General features: G+C 47.0%; 1 long non-coding RNA gene across 1 annotated transcript in view; it reads right to left on the bottom strand.

Annotated features, from left to right (window-relative positions):
• Positions 1–2973: 2973 nt before the first annotated feature.
• LOC134911056 (uncharacterized) overlaps positions 2974–25373 on the bottom strand; it is a 57457-nt gene continuing 35057 nt past the window's right edge. The window contains exons 2-3 of the long non-coding RNA XR_010176294.1: positions 13831–13967; positions 2974–3168 (exon numbers count right to left, since the gene is read on the bottom strand). This is a non-coding gene — a long non-coding RNA (uncharacterized LOC134911056). The remainder of the gene's footprint in view (positions 3169–13830; positions 13968–25373) is intronic.

Below are 25373 nucleotides of genomic sequence, written 5' to 3' on the forward strand. Positions count from 1 at the left end.
TATTATATGTAGTACGGACAGGAAGACCATTAAAAACACGTGTAGCAGAGCACCTACGTAATATTAAAAAAGGTGTAACAACACACACTTTATCAGAGCACTTTTTAAAAATACATAAATGCTCTACATCAAAAATTGCTTTCTTTCTGGGAATTCAACAAGTGAGGTCAAATTGGAGAGATAGAGATACGGAAGGAAATTTGGCCAAGGCAGAAATGAATTGGATGTTTAAATTAAATACACTCATTCCCCTTGGTTTGAATTCCGATTTTGAGCTCAAATGGTTCATTTAATATGAAGCTTATAGTAATGAATCAATATTTTTACTCAGTTCACATACAATCCTTGTTCCATTTAATTAATGATATAGAATCATGGGCTAAATTTAGTTTAAACATCAATAGAGAGATACATTTTTATGATCTAACAATAAATGTGCTGGACAGATATTTCATTCATACTAAAAGTTTCTTCAAGTTAATTGTTGAATAACTAAATTAGGAGCAGAATGTACCGCTATTTTAGACCTTTTTCTTCTTATTATTGATGTTTGAAGAGATTTATTTTCCCCTCACTATAAACACCGCCGGACGGAAGTGCCGTCAGACGTACTTCCGGTAAGTGGAACGCAGCGTGGAATGCACGCGGCTCCACTTCCGGTCAGGTGGAACGCAAGACGGAACGCATGGCGTTCGTCATTGCGGTTCCTAGTTTAACTTTTAACTTTCTTCATTTAGGATCATAAAAGACAATTTCTTTTGAGCATTACAGGAGTATGTAATTGTAATGTGTGAATGTGTACTTTATTATCATCTGTAATTTAAAAAAAATTCCGTTACCCAGCATACCATGTGATAATTACCATTTCCTGTTTGGGGGCATAAATACCCTTGTTATCACTACCTGGACATGCACCTTGAAAAAGACCAGGGAGGTCGAAATGTCGTTGGTGAAACCAGGTAGTGATTTTTCCATCACTTTTGTTCATCTTGTTTTCTCTATGGAATACCCTTTTGGAGTATGTTTAACATGACCGTACTGGCAAAAAAACGGATTATGACATTTTTTGTCCATTACTTCTGACCTGCATGTTTTTGTACAAACCAGAAAGTGGAAACTACATAGAAAAACATCTTATTGCTGTTTTTTATGAACTTTTAATAAAAACGTTTTGGATTATCGTGGATGTTATCCTGACTTGAAAGATACCTTTATACGTGGGAATAATCCCCCTCCAAAAGTGAGTGGGGTACGTTTATTGAAAAAGCTCCTTTCTTGCCTTATAATATGGTGGATACAGTATTAAAAGATACCTTTATATACCTGTCCCTACTTATCTTGATGTGAGTTTTGGTACGTCCAAAAATACCTGCAGAGGAGTGGTGAGATACTATCCTTATCTACTATCAAATTGGGTTCTGGCACTTTAGGCCTCCTTTTCTGGACACTCATAGGCTGTTTTTATCAGTGTTTCAAGCAATATTACCCATAGATTGTATTATCTCTTTTTTTCATGTTTGACATCTGGATATTATGAGACATTTGAGACAGTGATTACCCGAAGGGACAACAGAACATGTGACGTATATCCAATTTTATGATTGTGTTATCGCCTTTAATCTATCCTCTCACCTTTTTTTTCTACTGACCATTACTCCATCCGTGCTGCACATATGTTCCTTAACTTCTTATTGAATCACATCGGTTTGAAGTTACTACTCCTGTTTGTGTTTACCTTGCGGAAGAATTAATGAGGTCAGTTATAAATACATCCCACATTTCAGTTGTTTCATCTAATACACATAAATCACCATTCCCCGGTAACAGGAGGAGAACTTACAGCGGCTCTGTAGCAATGGACTCATAAAGTATGAGTGATGGTCTTACGGAGCGATAGATCACACGAGTAGGTGAGAGGAGGGATCCTCAGTGTGATGGGTTATGTACTAAGCAGCAGGTGATAAAAGCTGCAGCTTCCCAGCTTGTTTACAATAACAACTTAAACAGGATTTTGCTATTGAAAGCATTAACCTTTTACATTTTGGGGTTAAACATGGCGGCAAGTGGCAGCTGTTACAAGCCACCACCACTTAGTAAATAAGTCCCCGTTACCAGTCCCATAACAAGAAGGCAGAGCGCCTTGTGCAGACCATCCGGAGTAAGTGTTATGTCTGAGGTTCTTTCTGTAGATCTGACACCCAAAACCAAAAGTTCTACCACAACACCGTGTAGCGCCATGCTGTACCCACTGGACTATGCCTAGCTGCTCATAGATTCATCCTACATCAACATAATGGGCCTGAGCATGCATCTGAGTCACACTGCACATGCATCTGAGTCACACTGCCCTTTCTTCTGAGTCACACTGCACATGCATCTGAGTCATAGGTCACATGCATCTGAGTCACACTGAGCATGCATCTAAATCACACTGCACTTGCATCTGAGTCCCACTGCGAATGCATCTGAGTCATAGGGCACATGCATCTGAGTGACACTGCATTTGCCTCTGAGTCACACTGCATTTGCCTCTGAGTCACACTGCACTTGCCTCTGAGTCAAAGACGAGGAGTCGGGTCGGAGGTGGCAGAAGAGCTGCAGCAGGTGGTGAAACCCTTGTTGCCATTCCTCTGCCATACTCTGTCCCTGCATCCCTTCCGCTGCACTACTCTGCCATTGGGGTTGGGGTTAAGTTAAGGAAAAGGGGGTAGGCTCCCCTTTATTTCTACACCCCGGCCCTTGTTATATTCACAAGGGGGTAGGCTCCCCTATGCCAGTGCCCGCAGTACTAATTGATTAAGAAGGTGGGCTCCCCTTATTCCGCTGTGCCCACCTTATCCCCTTCCACTGCAGCACTCTGCAATATGGGTCATTATTATTAAGGGGGGTTTCCCTTTGACCCTTTAGTTCCACAATGCAATAAAACAAACCTAAAAAGTAACAATGACTGAGATGCTGATGACTGGAACTCATTTTATTACATTTAGATTGGACAACACTCACAATACAATGAGCCGTTACTGTGACACAATGTACATTTATCATCCATAATCTGTGCCCGGTGCCCCCAATCTGCAGGTACAGAGCGCCCGGGACCGCAGGGTCATGTGACATCTGGGACCCTATTGGCTACTGGTAACACTGGAATTATTCTCTCCTTTAGGCTTCCTGTGTAAAAAGAAAACAAGAGAATATATAACTGGTGTGTGTGTGTGTGTGTGTGTGTGTGTGTGCGCACTCATATTCCTATCCTTATGGGGACACAGACCGGACAGCACACCAACACTGGTGGGACTTTCAACATGGTGGTGACCTGAAATGAAGTCAGACCCCAGGAGGTGATAGTAAGGGCATGTCACAACTACCCAGAATCAAAATCGGGCATGTCCTTGAGAATCACATTTACCAGATCATATTGTGTGTATGTGCGTGCAATGCAGATTGTGTGTTAAAGTAACTGACTGGTCCCCTAAAAAATATAGATTTATATATTTTAGGGTCCCACTGCAGTTCCATCGGGTGGCCACCGGGGGCAGGAGCATCAGACAAGATGCCTCCCCATAATTTTGGGGTCCCGGGGCACCTTCCAATAATTTTGGGTGCCTGCTGCAGTTCTGCTAGGTGGCAACCAGGGGCACCATGCATGCCCGCTCCCCCCTGCAGGAGCAGCAGACAGGGCACCTTCCAATAATTTCGGGGGCACGCTGCAGTTCCGCCTGATGGTCACCGGGGTGCACCGCATGTGCCCCCTTCCTCTGCCCCCTGCAGGAGTAGCAGACAGGGCAACTTCCCATCATTTTGGGGGCTCAATGCGCCTTCCAATGATTTTGGGGGCCTGCTGCAGTTCCATCCGGCGGCCACCGGGGGCACCACACGTGCACCCTCCCTCTTCCCCCTGCAGGAGCAGCAGACAGGGCGCCTCCTAGTAATTTCTGGGACACGGGGCGCCTTACAATAATTTCGGGGGCCCACTGCAGTTCCAAGTGTTGAATTTCCCATCCTGGAACTCCCCCTGTGGACGAGTATTCCTAGTGCCTGGACACGCTTCCAGGAGCTAGTGTAAAATATGAGCATGGCCTGCTAGAATGACGCGCGCTCCACCCGATCTGATACACTCAAAAGAACCCCTCGGTCTGTTCCTCAGGGGATGGCGATGTATCTGAGAGGCTGGAACTGCAGGTAAGGATCTGTGACATAAACGCCTTGAAGCTCAGAGACTGGGTGGGTCATTCCGACCTGATCACACGCTGACGTTTTTCGCAGCGCAGTGATCAGGTCACTACTGCACATGCGTATGCACCACAATGCGCAGGCGCATCGTACGGGTACACAGCGGATCGTTGCTGAGTGATGGATTTAACAAAGAATCCATTCACACAGCCGATCGTAAGGAGAGTGACAGGAAGACGGCGTTTGTGGGTATCAAGTGACCGTTTTCTGGGAGTGGTTGGAAAAACGCAGGCGTGTCCAAGCGTTTGCAGGGCGGGTGTCTAGCGTTAATTCCGGGCCCAGACAGGCTGAAGTGATCGCAGCGGCTGAGAAAGTTCTGGGCAACTCAGAAACTGAACAAAATGTTTTTGCAGAGCTCGGCTGCACAGGCGTTCGCACACTTGGAAAATGAAAATACATTCCCCCGTGGGCGGCGACTATGCGTTTGCACGGCTGCTAAAAACAGCGAGCGATCAACTCGGAATGACCCTATCCCCATAGCCAGATTAAGGGGGGGTCGCAGGGCATACATTACCCCGGGCCCCCCTTTGTTAGGGGCCCCCCAGAAAGAGCACAATGACATCGCTAGCTCTCCCTCTCACACAGCAGCAGAACCAGACAGCCAGAATGTGAGGAGGGCAGTATGCATTGCAGGCAGAGTATCAGGTTTTATGAGCTACCAATTGAGCTTTGTGACCAGAGGAGAGGTAGGAGGGTGGAGAGAGCTGTAAGTGACACAGGGATCCCATCTTCTCCTCCTCCACGCCTGGGTGTCCTATGTAACCTGGCATTATTCAACTATTACTTTAAATCTAATATACCCCATTGGATTAACTTTAATATACACAATCCATACATCCTAACATGACTCAGTCCAGGAGGGATAACATGTTATATTATGCAGTACTGTAACTAGGCATTCTAGCGATGTGTGCAAGAAACGGCATTGGTGCCTCCCCACCTATTCAAGATAGGGGCAGTGCGCGTTGTAGGCACGTGAAAATGATGTAGGGGTGTGGCTTCATTGGGAAGGGGCGTGGCCACAAAATAATACCAATTCATACTACGGTGCACAGTAGTCTCCATTATTCAAATTACGCTGCACAGTAGCGCCACTACACCAGGTAGAGACCTTTTTACACATTACAGCAGACAGCGTCCCTTTTTTACACATTACGGCAGACAGCATCCCCCTTTTTACACATTACGGCAGACAGCGTCCCCTTTTTACACATTACGGCAGACAGCGTCCCCCTTTTTACACATTACGGCAGACAGCGACCCCTTTTTACACATTACGGCATCCAGTCCCCCTTTTTACACATTATGGCAGACAGCGTCCCCCTTTTACACATTACGGCAGACAGCGTCCCCCTTTTTACACATTACGGCAGACAGCGTCCCCTTTTTACACATTACGGCAAACAGCGTCCCCCTTTTTACACATTACGGCATCCAGTCCCCCTTTTTACACATTATGGCAGACAGCGTCCCCCTTTTACACATTACGGCAGACAGCGTTCCCTTATTACACATTACGGCAGACAGCGTCCCCTTTTCACAAGTTACGGCACACAGCGTCCCCTTTTCACATATTACGGCAGACAGCGTCCCCTTTTCACACTTTTGGCAGACAGCGTCCCCTTTTTACACATTATGGCAGACAGCGTCCCCCTTTTTACACATTATGTCAGACAGCGTGCCCTTTTTCCACATTATGGCAGACAGCGTCCCTCTTTTTCCACATTACGGCAGCCAGTCCCCCTTTTTACAAATTACGGCAGGCAACGGTCTCCTTTTTACACATTACGGCAGACAGAATAGATAGAGAGATAGACAGAGAGAGAGACAGGCAGACATACAGATAGATACTTACCATCTCTCCCCGATGGCAGTCGGACTCCTCGGTGCTGGCAGATCCTGGGCAGGGGAGAAGGAGGAGGAGGGAGGGGGACTGGAGCCGCAGCAGCACTATGTAATTGGTAGAGGCGCCGCTGCAGCAGTCCCCTCTCCTTCCGCATCGGCTGCCCGGTGCTGCTGGGATGAGGGAAGTGCATCCCAGCATTCACAGCAGCACCGGGCAGCCAATGTGCGGGAGAGGGGACTGCTGCAATGGCGCTACTACCCATATAATTACATAGCACTGCTGCGGCTCCAGTCCCCCTCCCTCCTCCTCCTCTGCTGCCTCCGCCGCTGCTGCTCTCCTCCCCTACCTCCGGCTTCTTCAGCATGTCACACACAGCAGAGGTGGCTTGTAATGAGTCAGTCTGACTCATTACAAGCCGCTGGCCATTGCGCCCTCAGGGCAACTGCGCTGTGTGCCAGGCACACCTGGCACACACATAGTTACGGCTCTGATTTAAGTTATGATTGCTATCACCTGTGTTGAAAAACCTTTCATATCTATGAAATAGTTCAACACAGCTGACACCAATCATATATAAAGAAGGAAGTCCAGGTAAACAGCATTTTATCCCTCCTGGAATGGGTCATGTTGGGGGCTATGCACAATCTAGAAAAGGTAAGTATAGGAGAAATGGGTGCAGTGTGTGCCGTGTGGGCCCCCCAGGACTCAGGGGCCCATGTGCACTGCACACACTGCATCCATTAAAGAAATGCCAATGCTCCCCCGCCTTCCACCAGGGAATCCTTGTCTTAAGTGCCCCGGGCACCCCAAGGCTTAATCCGGACCTTCCTGGATACAGGCTGAACAATAGAGAGTGGTTTTCCCTTTCAGAGGCAACCCAGGCAGGGCTCCGAGGCTGGGAAGGGGATCCTCTGGGTGTCACGAGGAGCCCGTGGAGTGAGTTTGGCCCGGATCCCTCTACCCTGCCGCAGCGCCCTCGGTGGCAGATGGAGGAAGCGCAGTCCCTCCGGGAATTCCTGTCTCCCATTCCTCCGACCTCCCCTCTGAGGCCAGGAGAGGGGTCTCCTCCAGGAGCACATTCCCTCTGGGACTTCCAGTCTCCTTTTCCTCCATCCTTCCCTCTGAGGCCGGGAGGGTGCTCCTCCGGGCGTCGTGTGGAGCCTGTGGAGAGGGTTTGGCCCGTCTCCCTCTCCTCTAATACAGCGCCTTCTGGCGGGCTGAACTGGGTACTGCAATTTGTGGGATTCATGCCGATGAGTGTGTATGGGCAAACCCTCAGGCCGGGAGTGGTTCCAAGAGCCTGAGAAAAAGACAGAGAGTGTACTGCAAAAGTGATGCATCACCTGTCCTGCTACGTCCGAGAGAACCCCCGTGAGAGATTCACAGGCTGAGACCAGTGTCCAGCCACGAAAAAATAGGTACTCAATAGAAGGTCCTCTTTTCTTTGTCCTGCAACCCGATTGATGTGGCTACCTGTACCCCGGCAGGGTGGGCTGCTCACTTGGCCGGAACCTATGGGTCCCGGCCATCTCCAGGCGAACCTGGCCCTTTTTCTGCCCAAGGCGTGCCTGGAAACCCTCCACTGTAAGGGTTTCTAGTCCCTAAGTGTCAGCCCAGTACTCCGGAGCTGGGTGGGCCCTGTTTCTGACTCCAGCCAGTATGGACTGCTCTGCCTGTCAGCCCAGCAGGTGCCTGACAACACCAGGGGTGCCGGGGAAGTGTCCCCATTCCCTAGCAAAGCTCACCCTTGGACACTGGTGGAGAACACGATTTCCTGGGATCTGAAAGACCGCCACCATGACCCAAGGATGCGGTCTGTCAATGGCCGCTCCTCATGAGTCCCTGGAGAGGGCTACTTGTGCCGCCACTGCGAGGTGGCCACATGGAAAGGTTCAGCTGCAGGGCTCTGCAGAGAGAAGAGCCAGACAGGGCAGAGGTAGAGTGAGAGAGAAAGCGTGTGAGAAAGGCGAGTCTCGTATGGCTTGAGAGAGAAGCGCTGGCTCTGAGCAAGGCTGGCTGGAGTCCATCCAGGAGAATAAGGTAGAGTGGGAGGCCCCTTTGGAGGGAGCCGGTGAAAGTTGCACACTGAGTGGGCCCGGGACTACCAATGTGTCGCCGTCAGTATCCTGGAGAGTGGCACAGCCATTCGTGAGATGAACCATTTACACCCTTTCATCCCCCGGAACAAGATGAAACCTGTCAGGTGTAGATCGGGATGTGGTTGGTTGGGGGCAGTGGGGTTCCTTTGGGGAGGACAGCTTACCCTTACCTTGACCGGTGGGGATCTGGGCTGGGAGACCTGAGGTGACCTTTTTAAATCGTTACTTACCCAAACTATCCCCCAGGATGGCTTGCACTGGTTTCCCATTGAACGGGTTGTTGGGTGAGGAAAAAAACTTTGATCGAGTGGGTGCTGTCCTCCTTTATGTGGGGGCTGTTCGATGTGCACTGGCGCCCGGGCACCACGCTGAGTGGCCTGAACCGATGGGCACATTATTGCGTGTCAGTCCAGGGTCTTACCCAAAAATGGGATGGTTCCAGAACATATAACAATAAGAAAAACTTCTTCCTATGGTGTGAGAGGCCATACTCCAAAAATGTGAGGAGCGTGGAAGCCATCCACTGCTGTGGTAGCAAGGGCACTGATCTTTGACAAGAACTCCAGGGAAAGGTCAGTGGAGATGGACCTTATTCGCCACCGGGGGAACTTTGCACATAATATCAGTGTTCTCCACGAAGGCAGTGGTGTCCTACTACCTTTGCAAGCATCCGGTCAAAGCAGCAGCTCCCCAAGATTTCATGCACTGCACACACTACCAAGGTCTGTTCTCCAGGCACCTGTGGTGACATGTGAAGAGGTGCCCTCTTCGAAAAAGGGGTGGCCACCCCAAACCCATTAAAACTCGGATCCAGTCCCTGTGCACTTACGCCACACCCATTCCACCAGGTGTTGGCACCGTCCTGTGGAAGTTGTTGAGCCAAATTATTTACAATGATTTGGTACCTATGATCAAGGGGGACAGCTGCATCATGCAGTTTGGTGCAGCACCTCTACAACCGACTGGGTTCTGATGTCGGCAAGCATGAGTACATCCTCCAAAAGCTCCAAGAGGTGGGTCGGCTCCTGCTACATGCAATGAAGAGCACTCCATTATGGAGCATGGAAGATTTCATTCGCCCACCCAACTTCTTCCATGTGGTGCATGCCGTCAGGAGCTTGGCTGGCTACGATGACAAGACCAACACCTAAAAGGTCCCCTCGCTGGCCCTGAAGGTGGGTCACAACTTGCAAAAGATTTCCACTGTGGTTGAGTGCCAGACACTGATGGAGGGCAGTGCTCTGACAGTGGAGCGCGCAAGGAGCTTCAGGAAACTGTACGAGGCGAGGTGGAGCGAGCTCATCTCAACTGCTGCCCTGAAGATCCTGTGAGAGATAAAATGGAATGCCCCACTCCTCCTACCCTTCACTGACGATGTGAAGCGATTGAACCTGTACCTCCTTGACTGGCAGCCGGAGTACATTGACGGGTTATCTGCCCACCCTTCTGCAAAGCAGTGGTCAATGCTGGCCAAGGTCACCCTCACGCAGCTTACCCTCTTCAGCCGCAGGAGGGAAGGTGAGGTTTCCAAGCTGTGGCTAGCCTCATTTGAATCACAGCACATAGCAGATTTGCAGTGAGATGTGGCCCAGCCCCTCTCGGAGATGGAGAAGGCTCTATGTCACCACTTCACTTATATTGAGATACCTGGGAAAAGAGGCAGGAAGGTTCCCGTCCTGTTATCACCATGCATGCAAAAAGCCATGGAGCTCCTGACCGAGAAGAGGGCAGAGTGTGGTGTTACCCCTGACAATTTCTACATGTTTGCCAGGCCAGCCACCTTATCACACTTCAGGGGATCTGACTGCATTCTTCTCTATGCCCGGGAGTGTGGGGCCAAGCATACCGAAGCACTGTCCTCCACCCGCCTCCAGAAGCATGTGGCCACCCTTTCCAGGGTCCTCAACCTAAGCGACACCGAAAAGGAGCAGCTAGCTGATTTCCTTGGGCGTGACATTTGGGTTCACCGGCAGTATTACTGTCTTCCAGAAGGTACCCTGCAGCTGACCAAGTTAAGCAAGCTCTTCATGGCCCTGGAGCAAGAGAGAATGGCTGAATACAGGGGGCGCAGTCTGAAGGAGATCTCCATCGATCCAGATGGTAATGGGTGGCTCCAAGGACTGACACTGTAAGTTGGCTGATGTGAGATGGGGTTTACTGTCTATCTCTATGTCCAGAACCAATCCAGGTGGCAAGTTATGACTCTGGGGATGAGCCAGAGAGGCAAGTCAGTATGGTGACAGTGGTGCACACCGAGAAAGAAGCAAACAGTGTGGCAGTGGAGGGAGCAACTCCTAAACGTGGGTTCAACCTTCCATACCGGTGGGGGGTTGGTGAAGGGTGGCCTTGGCTGGTGATGGCTTTGTAGGGTGTCCGACCTTTTCTCTCCCACATAGGTGACAGCAGAGGTGCTAAGAGGAAACCATGGACCCCAGGGGAAGTCAGAGCAATTGAAAGACACATGATGTGGTTCCTCCACTCCTGCATGGTTCTAGGCAAGAAGGATTGTGATACGTACCTAAGGGCTGAAACCCAAGCACTGAAGGCTCGGAACTGGCTTTTAGTTAAATGCTACCTATAGAACCGAATAACTGCGATAATAAGAGCATGAACTAAATAAATAAATAAAAAATAAGTAAACAAACACATGCATACATACACAAATAAATAAATGAATAAATAAATCAATACATAATAAAATGTGGGTGCCCTTGCACCCAGTGGCCACCTGGGGGGAGGGTGTCACACATAAATTGATCCATATGTTATGTCCCCATGGTCCCCTCCCAGGCCGCGCACGCCCGCACCCACTGTCCCCTAGCACACGCTCCAGGCTGGGCCCTTCCCGGGGTAAGGAAAATGGTGTCCCCGTGAGGGATGTTCCAGACATGGGTCCCGATGAGGTCACAAAAACAAGTATGTGTGTGTGTGTGTGTGTGTGTGTGTGTGTGTGTGTGTGTGTGTGTGTGGCAGGGCCGGATTAAGTCTTCAGGAAAGCTGTGGCACTTTAGGTAGGGGGCCTCTCCTTTACATCAGCACCACACCTTTGGCTGTGCCCATCTACACATTTGCAGGATATATATATATATATATATATATATATATATATGTAAAACCAGCTCCATGTGTCTCGCACTCACGGTGCCCTCCTAGGGTTGGTATTCCTATGAATGCATAAAGATGATAGGTTGCACTCCAAGTCTGTATATGTGTGTATATACATGTATGTGGGTGTATGTATGTGTGTGTGTATATATACACGCCGGCATCTTCACGTAGTCTCTGGCGCTGGACAAGTAGCAGGTGGAGCATGCAGCGCCGCATCCCACCGCGGCTGTAGACATAGGTGCAGGCAAGGCATTGGGATGATTCCACTTTTCGCCAGGCTCCGCTGCTGCTGGGAGTCTGCTGTTGGTGGTGAAGCATGTAGAAGAAAAGTAGAATCATCCCTACATAGCAGCACCGATCAATGAGGGCCCCATTAGAGAGTGAAGCCTGGGGTACTTACCCCCTGAGCCCCCCCCCCTAAATCCGGCACTGGTGTATGGTGTATATGTTTATCATGTAATCATGTAGACCAGGCATTCCCAATATCAGTCCTCAAGGAACACTAACTGTTTTAGTGATATCCATGCTTGACCACAGGTGACTTAATTATTACCTACGTTATTTTGATGTAACTATCTGTGCTGAAGCCTGGATATCACTAAATCCTGCCCTGTTAGTGTGCCTTGAGGACTGAGGTTGGGAATGTCTGACAGAACATTGCCTTTCAGCGTTAGTCCCTGAGACACACCAATTCCACTTTTACACCAAAATCCTGGGTCTGACACAGGATTTGGAACACGGTTCCAATGCGGGTCAGACCCCTGGACTCTCCCTTTTACACCGTAGTGCCAGGAATACACCGCATCGGCACCGTTCACACTGCACACGGCGCTTTGAGATGACGTCATCTCCAAGCACCGTGAAACCTGGCAGATCAGGACTCCATTGTGTCACGCTAGGGGCAAGCTCACAATCTGGAAGCTTCTGGGCTGCCCCCAGCTTCTGGCCCTGCCGGGCACCCGATCCAGAGCTGCGTACTGCATAGACAGCGTGCGCCGTGGCTATGGTTACCACCTCATCCCTTCAATTCCGGACACATATCAATTACACAGGTTCTGTGGCTGGCTGACTTCAAGACTCCATTTTACCTGGTTTTAATCAGCCGCAGAACCTGTGTAATTAATATGTGTCCAGAATGATAGGGATGAGGTGGTAATACTAGCCGTGATCCCCAGCCTCCTGACCGCCCCCCCGGACACTGTGTTCAGGAGGTCTGCCATGCTGTAAATAGGGACCGAGTTGGATGACCGGCTTACCCATTTACCCCGCCTCCTACCCCGGGTCTTACCCGTGTCCAACCCTGAGCGCAGCTGGCATGGATTCCCAGAAAAATGGACCTGGGGTTTTGGAGAAGGATCCTTTTACACCGCCAGAAATCCTGGGATAATTCAGGCGATGAAAAAGGGGAAAACAGTGCATGTTTTCCACATCTCCTAGGCCCATAAAGGGTGTGCTAGTTACTGACTGGCACATTTGATAAGCTCCTCAGGAGGTGGTGATGACATCACTGGTGATAGTGATGGGATCTGTAGTACGTGAGCTGTTATTGGTGTGAGGAGAGGAGCTGGGAGTCACTGACATAGAGATATATTATATTTATACACGTTTCTTATGTAGAACAAAGTATAAAGTTGCCACATACCTACATGTGAGGATATATAAGCAGCCAGGGTTGCTGCAGGGGATAGTGGGTAATAGGAGGACGGTTTGCTTATGTCACTGTGTAGAGTGATAGGGTTAGCTACTGTAGCACATCAGGTGGAAGCTATACACTGCCTGGAAGAGCGCCCACCTTCCTCTTTCCGGTCTGTGATCCCTACCACGGGTCGGTGCAAGTTTTACCAGCACCATAGGCCTACTGTCCCCATCCACCACCAATTCCCACTTACCAGCCCTTCAGATGAAAGTGTGACTTATAAGTTCTGCACCCACCACTTACATTAAGTACAAAGTTGTTTTTTGCAGAGACATCCTTAACTTTGTGATAGGCTGACCCATTGCCTCTCACCCCCCCCCCCCCTCCCACCCAGATCCCGGAGCACTGGGCAGCTGCCTAATGGAAGAGTCGGCCCTATCCCTACTCTGCCTCATAACTTTCTTGATCCTTCCAACAACTGAGTTGCAGCTTGGTGGAAAGCATTGCTCCATGGTGGCTTATTAGGGTGGCTAGGTAGCACTCCCCCTGTTATAATGGCGTAACCCGGGTCCAGCTGTTTACACTGCATTATTACCTGTGTCCAACACTGGTAGCTTCCCGGATCATATTCCCTGGTCACTCAGCCTGGGTTATTTTTCATGGACCCTTTTACATCAAGCTGTGACCTGGGTAGACCCGGCAATAACCCGGGACAAAAGCTAGGTGTAAAAGGGTAATCAGTAATTACTATGACATCCACATTGAGGAAGGACACAACGGTTCCATATAAACCTCTTTCATTTCCTTCATAGAAAAATCCAAGCAGCAATTCTATAAATGGTGATAATAAGCCTTGTATCGCCCACCCTGGAAATAGCGCAGTATAGGAGTAGAGGCCAGTAATCACTTACAGGGGCTCCGTGCATGTCGGTGTCCAATATGGGGTAAAACATTTCTTGGTGCCGTCACACTCGCTGTCTGTGGTGCACTGTCCACAAGGAAAAGGGTCTCACATTGTTCATCTGGAACTGGGCAGAGTCCCGCTTACCTTGAAACAAATGATTTGTCTGTGACTTCACTGCAGCATCACATACATAACAGAGTGACAGGTAATAGTAGATATTATTATTATGATTATTAACAGTTTCTTATATAGCGCAGCATATTCTGTAGCACTTTACAATTAGAACAACAGTTATAGAACAAAAACTGGGTTTAAACAGACAGACATAGAGGTAGGAGGGCCCTGCTCACAAGCTTACACTCAATAATAGGCATGGATACACAAGGATAGATGCATAATGGTCACCAGATTGCTGGGTTCTTAATGGGTTGTATGATATGATCACCCTACAAAGAAAGACAAGATATGTGATGTTATGTGGACTGTACAGAGAGGATGTAACTGGATAGGGAAGCATTGAAGGTTATGTTGGTGGGTCTGGAATGTGGTAGGCTTCTCTGAAGAGCTGAGTTTTCAGGGAACGTTTAAAGGTTTGGAGACTAGAGGTGAGTCTTATTGTGCGTGGGAGGGCATTCCACAGAGTGGGTGAAGCCCGGATAAAGTCCTGTAATTTTGATTGTGAACAAGTAATACATGTGGATGAGAGACATAGATCTTGTGCAGAGCGGAAAGGTCGGGTAGGGAGATATTTTGAGATGAGTCAGGAGATATATGATGGTGCAGTTTGGTTAATGGCCTTGTATGTCAGCAAAAGTATTATATATTGAATACGGTAGAATACCGGTAACCAATGGAGGGACTGACAGAGCAGATCTGCAGACAAAGAACGTCTAGCGAGGAAGATTAGCCTCGCAGTTGCAGTCAAAATGGATTGTAGTGGTGAGAGTCTATGTTTGGGAAGACCGGTCAGGAGACTATTACAATAATCAAAGCGGGAGATAATGAGAGCGTGGATTAGAGTGTTAGCTGTGTCTTGTGTAAGATATTTTGGATATGTTTCTTAGATGTAGGTAACATGACTGTGAGACAGAATGAATGTGGGGATAAATGACAGATCAGAGTCAGGGTGACACCTAGGCAGCGAGCTTGTGGGGTAGGGGTGATTGCCGAGTTATCAACAGTGATAGAGATATCAGGTTGGTAACTACTATTGGCCGATGGAAATATAATTAATTCTGTTTTGGAATTATTAATTGAGGTGGCGAGATGTCATCCAAGATGAAACAGCAGAGAGGCATTCAGTGACACGGGCTAATACAGATGGTGATAAATCTAGGGAGGATAGGTAGATCTGAGTATCATCTGCGTATAGATGGTGCTGAAATCCGAAAGAGCTGATTAGTTTCCCAAGAGATGAGGTATAGATCATAGGTGCTGATTTATGTCGTTGCTGGTGGATGCTTGGAGGGAGGCGGCAGTGGGAATGAACTGGCGGCCGCTGCAGTGACTGATGTCCATTACACATTATGCCACACACCGTAATGCCCATTATACATTCTGCAACAACCATAATGCCCATTCCGCAATATGCCACACACCGTAATGTCTATTACACGTTATGCTACACACCATAACACCAATTATTCGTTATGCCACACACTATAACGTTAATTACATATTATGTCACTCACAGTTATGACCCTGACACCATTTTATGCCCCAAACACAATAATGCCCCTTACAAATGATGCCACACAGTAAGGCTTCTAATTGCTTGAAATTGCCTGCCCACTGTCAAAGTCGAAAAATATAGCGACCTATGATGCCTTGTATTAACCCCATGTGCTTGCCCACTGCACGTGCACATTCTCTTCCGTGCGTGCGCATATTCGCAGTTGGGTAAGGGAGCTTCTACGGCCGTGCACATTGGCGCGTGGAATGCGCATTTACGGTAGAGTTTGTGTGCGTCTGGCGGGCGACTCGATCGTTACATAGTTAATCCAAATAGTGTATTTTATAAGTTATGGTCCCTTTAATAATAACTGTAAGTATGTTTCGTGTAACTGGTTCATGAACAAAGGAATTCCTCTTTGCATGATACGAAGGGTCTGACAAAGGTTGAACAGTGGTGTCTGGTACCTAACCGAAGAGTATTTTATTAGAAACATCCCGGGGTTGGTTAGGAAGAGATCGGTCGCTCAAGCGTATAGTTATGTTTAAAAGAAGTTTATGGACATTTACTGTATTTGCAGTTTAATTACACATGTGGTGGGAATCCTGAGATTCCCTCCCACCTGAGCAGTCTGAAATAGTCACAGCCCACCTGTTCGAACCAACCTATGACCTTTTGTTGTAATGTGAAGACAGATTCCTGTGTCCAATGAACAATGAGATGGTGGGGCCCTTTGTAGTGTACTGTATGTTGTGTATATAAGAACAAGCCAGCCTGGAGCAGCTCAGTCTACTCCCCACAAAAGGTTTTCATCATTGACTAACCAGGGAGCTGGTATCCAGGGCTGCGCAGCGATCATTCCCCAGTGTGTAAGTTTTCTCTGTGACCAACTTAATCTCTGTATGTGCCATTCTCTCTCTCCCACTGTTATTGTTTAGGATTAAGACGCTATTGTATATTTATGTCCAGTTATCCTGTTTAGGTGTTTCATGTTAGAGCTGTAGTGTATAAACTTGTAACTGTATTTTTCCTTTTTTACATAGCTAAATCTCGTTAGTAAAGGTGTTGGAACCTCAGCAGGGTGTCTCTGTTTTTCTAGCTAGTACAAAGGGTTTCTGTGTATCTCAATTACTCAAACAGCTTGCTTATATATCCAGGTTAACCAGTGGTATATCATTGCAGTATCTCAATACTAAGGTTTACAGTGTGAACATATTCTGTGTTTAAAGTTATAGAGGTTACTGTCCGTGTGTACGCTCGCTGTGTGTATTCCATACACCCAGCGTAGCGTGTGTACGTTACTTGCATACCACATGTGAGGTCTTCCTACGCAAATAGCGTATGAAGTGCGTAGCACGTGCACGTGGTTTAGCGGCCACTACGGCTAACCGGTATTAGTACATAGCTAATGTTGAAAGGTAGGTAACAGACTCTATCACCATTGTCAGAGGTTTCAAGCACATTGTCAGGGGTCTCCAGTGTGTTGCTAGTGGTTTCATTTGCGTTGCCAGTGCACTCCCACAACTCCCCCCGCTCTCCAGCAATAACCTCAGGACAGTTTAAAGGGGGAAGGTGGGGGTATAACTTATATATAACTTATATATATATAAAACATTTTATAATAACTTTGAAACATTTATTGATGGGGCCCCCACAGACCATAATCCGGCCCTGGCCACCGCTGCCGCAGCAGGCCCTGCAGTTGATTGAGATGTGCTGGGGGCTGCCGAAGCGCTTCCGTACAGTGCAGTGTACAAAAAACTCTTAAAATAAACGCCGCCGGGGAGACAGACTCTAGAGGTCAAATGTGACCTCTAGCGTCTGTCTCTGCCTTGGTGGCAGCCATTTTTGGTTGTTTTTTTTTTACATTGCAATGTACGGAAGCGCTTTTGCAGCCCCCAGCGTGTCTGAAATTGAATTCACTGTGGGAGCTGTGGGGTCTGTGGTGGCTAGCTAGCAGTACCTGTACTGGGGCAGTGGTTACGTGGGTGCTCCTAATTGTCCATGGGTGCTTGGACCCACGAGCACCCACGGAATCGGCACCTATGGTATAGATAGAGAAAAGCAGAGGACATAAGACTGAACCTTGCGGTACTCCACCTGAGAGAGGTAGCGAAGGAGAGGTGGAATCAGAGAAACAAACACTGAAGGAGCGATTAGATAGGTAGGATGAGAACCAAGAAAGGGCCGTGTCCTGAATACCTAGGGATTGTAGTGTTTGTATGAGAAGAGAATGGTCATCAGTGTTAAAAGCAGCAGAGAGATCAAGGAGAATAAGTATAGAGTAATGACCTTTAGATTTAGCAGTGACCAAATCATTCACTACGTTAGTCAGTGCTGTCTCTGTGGAGTGTTGGACACGAAATCCTGACTGAAGTTGGTCCAGTAGGCTGTGTGAGTTAAGAAAGTGTGTGAGGCGAGTGTAGGCAAGTCTCTCAAGTAGCTTGGAGGGGCATGGGAGCAGAGAGATGGTTTGAGAGAGAGTTAGGGTCAGAGTTTTGTTTTTTTTAGAATGGGAGTAATGGCGGAATGCTTGTACAGGGAAGGAAAGATACAAGTAAAGAAGGAGAGAGATTACAGATTTTTGTTAAGGTTGGGATGAGCACAGTAGACAGAGCTTTACTAATTTGTGAGGGTATAGAGTTAAGGGGAGAGGTAATAGAGTAGGTAAATGAAGAGAAGGTGTTAGAGCAGTGGTTCCCAAACTTTTTTGAATCACGGTGCCCTAGAGTATCAGAATTTTAATCACGGCACCCCTAGGCCAAAAGTTTCTAATTGGGAAATTTATAAAAAATATGAAATTAAGTAAATTATGTTTATATGTCATACTTGGGTTCAGTTATGTGGTGACGGACAAGATTTGCTTCTGTTTGTACACATATTTTATGACTGACAGCCACAAGTACTAGTTTTTCCTATTACATGGATAATAAAATTTTTGAATTGTTCCTGGTCCACCAACCCGAGGCACCCCTGCAAGTGTCCCGCGGCACCCCAGGGTGCCACGGCACACAGTTTGGGAACCACTGTGTTAGAGGGTTCAGGTAGAGAACTGAGCAGGTCACTTGCTGTGGAAGAGCATACTAACTCATTTCGGATCTTATCAATCTTGTCCTTGAAATAGGAAGCAATATCTTGCGCACTGACAGTGGCTGGTTGATTGGGTGAGGGAGGGACAAGAAGTGATTTAAATATATTAAAAAGTCGCTTGGGGTTAGAGCAGAGATTTTCAACCTTTTACAACTCGCGGCACACTGAAAAATATTTAAATATTGCCAAGGCACACTCACATATAATGGCGGTGCATGGTACAGTTCCGTGTCCTAGGATGTCATGTCGCAGCTTCTCCATAGGTAACGCCTGAGCCACATCTGAGAAAGTCAAAAGAGCCAACACTGCCCGGGCCCATAATTAGAACTATCTCTGCAACCACGAAATCCACCGGCATTGATTGTTCCAGGGCCTCAGTAGCGGCAACACACTGACGGGCCTGTCTGTGCTTCTATGGTGGCACACCTGGAGACTGCTCAGGGCACACTAGTGTGCCACGGCACAGTGGTTGAAAAACACTGAGTTAGAGGCTTGAGCAGAGATGAGAGATTGAAAATATGTTTGTTTGCCAGTGTCCAGAGCATTACGATAAGAGTGGTACATGGGCTTATATGTGAAAGTCACTTGAAATACGAGATTTACACCACTGGTGTTCCACTTTACGTGAGAGTTTTTGTAGGTGTCTAGTGTATTTAGAGTGCCACAGTTGACATCTAAGTGTACGTGTAATGGGTAGCTGGAGCCATTTCAAATGCTGTTTCTAGAGTTTGGTTAAGGTGTGATACAGCAGTCTCAGGAGAGGTGAATGTAGAAATTGCTGAGAGCAGTGGTTGCAGTGAGGTAGATAACTGTTAAAAATGAATAGCATTAATATTTCTGAGTGTTAGATGCAGCTTGGTAGACTTCAGGGGCATTTGAAGTAATGGAGGAGACCATGCAGTTGATAAGGTTGTGATCTGAGAGAGGAAATGGAGTGTTAGTGAGTTCAGAAACAGAGCAAAGTCTAGTGAATACAAGATCAAAGCAGTGGCCCTCCTGATGAGTAGGGGAGTCAGTCCATTGGGAGAGGCCAAGAGAGGAGGTTAGCGAGAGTAGTTTAGAGGCATATGGAGATTGAGGACTGTCAATAGAGATATTGAAATCGCCCATAATGATGGTGGAGGTGTCAGAGGATAGAAAGTAAGGGAGCCAAGCAGAAAAATCTTCCAGAAACATTTAGGGCTCCCCATGTGGGCGATAGATAGCTGCAACATGCAGAGAGAAAGGGGTGAAAATCCTAATAGAGTGTGCTTCAAATTATGTAAATGCGAGTGAGGGAACAGGTGGTAAAATGGTGTGTGTGTGTGTAAGATTTGGACAGTAATATTCCAACCCCACCTCCTTTAAAGTATACCAGGCCTGGGGGTGTGTGAAGTGGAGGCCACCATGTGACAGTGCTGCAGGGGAGGCAGTGTCTGATTGTGTGAGCCATGTTTCTGTTATAGCTAGCATATAGATTTTTTTTGCTATGAAAAGGTCATGAATAGGTGGCAATTTGTTGCAAACAGAGCGTGCATTCCATAAAGCACATTTTAGTGACTTGGAGGTAGATGGGAGATAAGGTTTGTTGGATTTAAATTCCATTGTGAATCAGCTGAATGTGAGCGTGGTATGTGGATGGGACCTGGATTTGGGGATATGTCACCAGCTAGTAGAAGCAGAAGAAGAGAGAGATAGGTATAGTTGGGGGAGGTGTGTGATAGTTTGTTATGGTGACAGGTTGAGGATGTGACAGTTAGTGTACATGGATAGGTTAAAGGCTCATGAGTGTTAATAATAGGGGAGTGGGTTAATGAGGCAGCAATGTGTACGGAGAAATGAATAACAGGAATAGTGAAGGACGATGTCACTTTATAGAGGATACCATGAAGTGCTATTAGGAAAAACAGTTTGTGGTACATGGGGTTTTTAAAGATAAAAGTATAGCTAATTAGGTAAGTGCATAAGGAAAATGTAAGTTAAATGGTGAAATTACCTGATTTCCAATGTTTTTAAATATTTGTTCAACTGTTGGTTTAATTGTTCTTTTAAAAATTTCCTAACTTCATGTATTTCTAAACTCAGACAACTGCCCCATAACTGAAAGGAGCAGATAGGAACTTGTTCCACTTGTAGCCCCTAACTCCTTCCTACTTTGCTGCCATATACATTTGTTATAGCTTGTAACACTTGTTTAAGAGGCCTGATGATACATTAGTACAGGTCAGTGTGTATTTCTTTTATTAAATGCATTCATTTAACATTATGCTGAGACTAAGAGTAATGTGCCGCCCTGTAGAAAGATATAGGGCCACCAGGGAGGTCGCCCGACTCAGGCTGCCGGTCACTGGTGTAAGCTATGACTAAAGACCGATCCATAAGACTGTTCCTCATACAGGCCTCTGGCCGGCACAGAGCCGGTGTAAGTAGAGATGAGCGGCTTCGGTTCTCCGAGAACCAAACCCCCCCCCCAAACTCCACGTGGTTTACACGGGTCCGAGGCAGGCTCGGTTGTTCCCGCCTGACTCAGAAAACCCAAATGAGGCAAAACGTCATCATCCCGCTGTCAGATTGTTGCAGGATTCGGATTCCATATAAAGAGCCGCGCATCACCATTACTTTCACTTGGGCATTGTAGAGGGTACAGAGAGAGAACGTAGCCACGTCCTCTGTGGCAAATATCAATATCAGTGCTCAGTATCAGTGCTCAGTATCAGTGCTTATTGCTGGCCAGTAATACTAGTACAGTGTCTCTCTTGTGCTGCATCTTGCTGCTGTAGGGTGCTGTGGTAGTAGTGTCCTGTGACTGTGCATCATTCATCATCATTCCAGTCACAGTGGTATCTGGGGGGTGACAATTCCAGAGTGATTTTGTGCTTCTCAGTAATACTAGTACGGTGTCTTCTGCTGCATTGTGCTGCTAAGTGTCAGTACTCGGTAGTATCATCAGTGCTCAGTATCAGTGCTCAGTATAATCAGTGCCCAGTATCTGTGCTCAGTATCATCACTGCTCAGTGTCAGTGCTCAGTATCATCAGTGCTCAGTATCATCAGTGCTCAGTATCATCAGTGCTCAGTATAATCAGTGCTCATTATCATCAGTGCTCATTATCATCAGTGCTCAGTATCATCAGTGCCCAGTATCAGTGCCCAGTATCAGTGCCCAGTATCAGTGCTCAGTATCATCACTGCTCAGTGTCAGTGCTCAGTATCATCAGTGCTCTGTATCATCAGTGCTCAGTATCATCAGCGCTCAGTATAATCAGTGCTCAGTATCATCAGTGCTCAGTATCATCAGTGCCCAGTATCATCAGTGCCCAGTATCATCAGTGCTCAGTATCATCAGTGCTCAGTATAATCAGTGCCCAGTATCATCAGTGCTCATTATCATCAGTGCTCATTATCATCAGTGCTCAGTATCATCAGTGCCCAGTATCATCAGTGCCCAGTATCAGTGCTCAGTATCATCACTGCTCAGTGTCAGTGCTCAGTATCATCAGTGCTCAGTATCATCAGTGCTCAGTATAATCAGTGTTCAGTATCATCAGTGCTCAGTATAATCAGTGCCCAGTATCAGCAGTGCTCATTATCATCAGTGCTCATTATCATCAGTGCTCAGTATCATCAGTGCCCAGTATCAGTGCCCAGTATCAGTGCTCAGTATCATCACTGCTCAGTGTCAGTGCTCAGTATCATCAGTGCTCTGTATCATCAGTGCTCAGTATCATCAGCGCTCAGTATAATCAGCGCTCAGTATAATCAGCGCTCAGTATCATCAGCGCTCAGTATCATCAGTGCTCTGTATCATCAGTGCTCAGTATCATCAGTGCTCAGTATCATCAGTGCTCAGTATCATCAGCGCTCAGTATCATCAGCGCTCAGTATCATCAGCGCTCTGTATCATCAGTGCTCTGTACCATCAGTGCTCTGTATCATCAGTGCTCAGTATCATCAGTGCTCTGTATCATCAGTGTTCAGTACAATCAGTGCTCATTATCATCAGTGCTCATTATCATCAGTGCCCAGCATCAGTCCTCAGTATCATCAGTGCTCAGTGTCATCAGTGCTCAGTATCAGTGCTCAGTATCATCAGTGCTCAGTATCATCAGTGCTCAGTATCATCAGTGCCCAGTATCATCAGTGCTCTGTATCATCAGTGCTCAGTATCATCAGTGCTCAGTATCATCAGTGATCATTATCATCAGTGCCCAGCATCAGTCCTCAGTATCATCAGTGCTCAGTATCATTAGCGCTCAGTATAATCAGTGCTCAGTATCATCAGTGCTCATTATCATCTGTGCTCAGTATCATCAGTCCTCAGTATCATCAGTGCTCAGTGTTATCAGTGCTCAGTATCAGTGCTCAGTATCCTCAGTGCTCAGTATCATCAGTGCCCAGTATCATCAGTGCTCTGTATCATCAGTGCTCAGCATCATCAGTGCTCAGTATAATCAGTGATCATTATCATCAGTGCCCAGCATCAGTCCTCAGTATCATCAGTGCTCAGTATCATTAGCGCTCAGTATAATCAGAGCTCATTATCATCTGTGCTCAGTATCATCAGTGCTCAGTATCATCAGTGCTCAGTATCATCAGTGCTCTGTATCATCAGTGCTCAGTATCATCAGTGCTCAGTATAATCAGTGATCATTATCATCAGTGCCCAGCATCAGTCCTCAGTATCATCAGTGCTCAGTATCAGTGCTCAGTATCATCAGTGCTCAGTATCATCAGTGCTCAATATCATCAGCGCTCTGTATAATCAGCGCTCTGTATCATCAGCGCTCAGTATCATCAGTGCCCAGTATCATCAGCGCTCAGTATCATCAGTGCTCAGTATCATCAGTGCTCAGTATAATCAGTGATCATTATCATCAGTGCCCAGCATCAGTATCATCAGTGCTCAGTATCATTAGCGCTCAGTATAATCAGTGCTCAGTATCATCAGTGCTCATTATCATCTGTGCTCAGTATCATCAGTCCTCAGTATCATCAGTGCTCAGTGTCATCAGTGCTCAGTATCAGTGCTCAGTATCCTCAGTGCTCAGTATCATCAGTGCCCAGTATCATCAGTGCTCTGTATCATCAGCGCTCAGTATCATCAGTGCTCAGTATCATCAGTGCTCATTATCATCAGTGCCCAGCATCATTCCTCAGTATCATCAGTGCTCAGTGTCATCAGTGCTCAGTATCAGTTCTCAGTATCATCAGTGCTCAGTATCATCAGTGCCCAGTATAAGTCCTCAGTATCATCAGTGCTCAGTATCATCAGTGCTCAGTATAATTAGCGCTCAGTATAATCAGTGCTCAGTATCATCAGTGCTCATTATCATCAGTGCTCATTATCATCAGTGCTCAGTATCATCAGTGCTCAATGCCATCAGCGCTCAGTATCATCAGTGCACAATATCATCAGCGCTCTGTATAATCAGCGCTCTGTATCATCAGTGCTCTGTATCATCAGCGCTCAGTATAATCAGTGCTCATTATCATCAGTGCCCAGCATCAGTCCTCAGTATCATCAGTGCTCAGTATCATCAGTGCTCAGTATAATCAGTGCTCATTATCATCAGTGCCCAGCATCAGTCCTCAGTATCATCAGTGCTCAGTGTCATCAGTGCTCAGTATCAGTGCTCAGTATCATCAGTGCTCAGTATCATCAGTGCCCAGTATAAGTCCTCAGTATCATCAGTGCTCAGTATCATCACTGCTCAGTATCATTAGCGCTCAGTATAATCAGTGCTCAGTATCATCAGTGCTCAGTATCATCAGTGCTCTGTATCATCAGTGCTCTGTATCATCAGTGCTCAGAATCATCCGTGCTCAATGTCATCAGCGCTCAGTATCATCAGTGCTCAATATAATCAGCGCTCTGTATAATCAGTGCTCTGTATCATCAGCGCTCTGTATCATCAGTGCTCAGTATCATCAGTGCTCAGTATCATCAGTGATAATTATCATCAGTGCCCAGCATCAGTTCTCAGTATCATCAGTGATCAGTGTCATCAGTGCACAGTATCAGTGCTCAGTATCATCAGTGCTCAGTATCATCAGTGCTCAGTATAATCAGTGATAATTATCATCAGTGCCCAGCATCAGTCCTCAGTATCATCAGTGATCAGTGTCATCAGTGCACAGTATAAGTCCTCAGTATCATCAGTGCTCAGTATCATCACTGCTCAGTATCATTAGCTCTCAGTATAATCAGTGCTCAGTATCATCAGTGCTCAGTGTCATCAGTGCTCAGTATCATCAGTGCTCGATGTCATCAGCGCTCAGTATCATCAGTGCTCAATATCATCAGCGCTCTGTATAATCAGCGCTCTGTATCATCAATGCTCTGTATCATCAGCGCTCTGTATCATCAGCGCTCTGTATCATCAGTGCTCAGTATCATCAGTGCTCAGTATAATCAGTGATCATTATCATCAGTGCCCAGCATCAGTCCTCAGTATCATCAGTGCTCAGTGTCATCAGTGCTCAGTATCAGTGCTCAGTATCATCAGTGCTCAGTATCAGTGCTCAGTATCATCAGTGTTCAGTATCATCAGTGCTTAGTGTCATCAGTGCTCAGTGTCACCAGTGCTCAGTATCAGTGCTCGGTATTATCAGTGCTCAGTATCATCAGAGCTCAGTATCATCAGTGCTCAGTATCATCAGTGCCCAGTATAAGTCCTCAGTATCATCAGTGTTCAGTATCATCAGTGCTCAGTATCATCAGTGCTCAGTGTCTTGTTGTGCTCAGTAATACTACATTACTAATACTAGTCCAGTGCCTTGTGCTGCATCTTGCTGCTGTAGGGTGCTGTG

This window comes from Pseudophryne corroboree, chromosome 4, assembly GCF_028390025.1.
Source record: "Pseudophryne corroboree isolate aPseCor3 chromosome 4, aPseCor3.hap2, whole genome shotgun sequence".
Taxonomy (NCBI): domain Eukaryota; kingdom Metazoa; phylum Chordata; class Amphibia; order Anura; family Myobatrachidae; genus Pseudophryne; species Pseudophryne corroboree.